We start from the raw sequence: 1226 nt of genomic DNA on the forward strand, positions 1-1226 counted from the left end.
TTTGGAAATAAGGCCCTTACAAATGTAATCAAGTTAACAGGAGATCCAGTATGACTGATGTCCTTATATAAAGGGGAAATTTGTACACAGAGGCACATATAGAGGGAAGATGATGTGAAACAACAGAGAGAAGATGGCCATCTATAAGCCAAGGCGAGAGGCCTGGAACAAATCTTTCCCTCAGGGCCAATTTATACTCTTGTGTGCACCGTAAAAGCATGTGTAGAGGAATGAGATGGGTTTTTTTCATTTTTTGTTTTTTGTTTGTTTTAAAGGAGTAATATAAAAAAGTTTTTGTTTTTTTTTTTATTGGGGAATATTGGGGAACAGTGTGTTTTTTCCCAGGACCCATCAGCTCCAAGTCAAGTCGTTATCTTCAATCTAGTTGTGGAGGGTGCAGCTCATTGGCCCGTGTGGGACTCGAACCAGCGACCTGAGTGTTATGAGCACTGTGCTCTAACCAACTGAGCCAACCAGCCCTCTGTTTGTTTGTTTTGACGAGGCAGTAGGGAGGAAGTTCAGGGAGGCTTCTCTGGAAATGGTGAAACCTAAAGTGCAGTTTTAAGGATGAAGAGGAGTTTACTTGGTAATGGGGTTGGGGTGTGGGAGAAAAGTACCCCAGATAGAGGAGACAAAATGTGAAATGTCGTGAGTAGGTAAGCATGAGAATGGTGTACTCAAGTGACTCCTTAATGCTCCTACCTTTGGCCTGACACTACATGTTCCTGCTTCTCTATCTAACTTCCTGAGCATCCTTTTTTTCTCTCAGTACTAATACTAAGCACTCAAGTCTCAGTCTTTAGCCCAGTGATATTCTTCTTACTACTTTCAGAAAACTATTATTTTGAATACTATTACATGAAACGTCATCTGTATATGGGTTCCCACGTATGAATCTGCAGCTGAGACAGGTCCTGCAGTGTCAATTCTTGTCTTCAGTGTTTACATTCTCCTAGTCCATCACCAGCACAGGCCAAATAGGTCAAAATTATATTCTTGGGGCCGGCCCGGTGGCTTAGGCATTTAGAGCTCTATGCTCCTAACTCCGAAGGCTACCGGTTCGATTCCCACATGGGCCAGTGGGCTCTCCACCACAAAGTTGCCAGCTCGATTCCTCGACTCCCACAAGGGATGGTGGGCTCTGCCCCTTGCAACTAGCAATGGCAACTGGACCTGGAGCTGAGCTGCGCCCTCCACAACTAAGACTGAAATGACAACAACTTGAA

At 44.3% G+C, this 1226-nt stretch overlaps 1 non-coding gene across 1 annotated transcript; it reads right to left on the reverse strand.

The window, feature by feature from the left end:
• Positions 1–405: 405 nt before the first annotated feature.
• On the reverse strand, positions 406–479 carry TRNAM-CAU (transfer RNA methionine (anticodon CAU)). The gene has a single exon. It is a non-coding gene; the product is annotated as a tRNA-Met (tRNA).
• Positions 480–1226: the final 747 nt, after the last annotated feature.

This window comes from Rhinolophus ferrumequinum, chromosome X (assembly GCF_004115265.2).
Source record: "Rhinolophus ferrumequinum isolate MPI-CBG mRhiFer1 chromosome X, mRhiFer1_v1.p, whole genome shotgun sequence".
NCBI classification, from domain to species: domain Eukaryota; kingdom Metazoa; phylum Chordata; class Mammalia; order Chiroptera; family Rhinolophidae; genus Rhinolophus; species Rhinolophus ferrumequinum.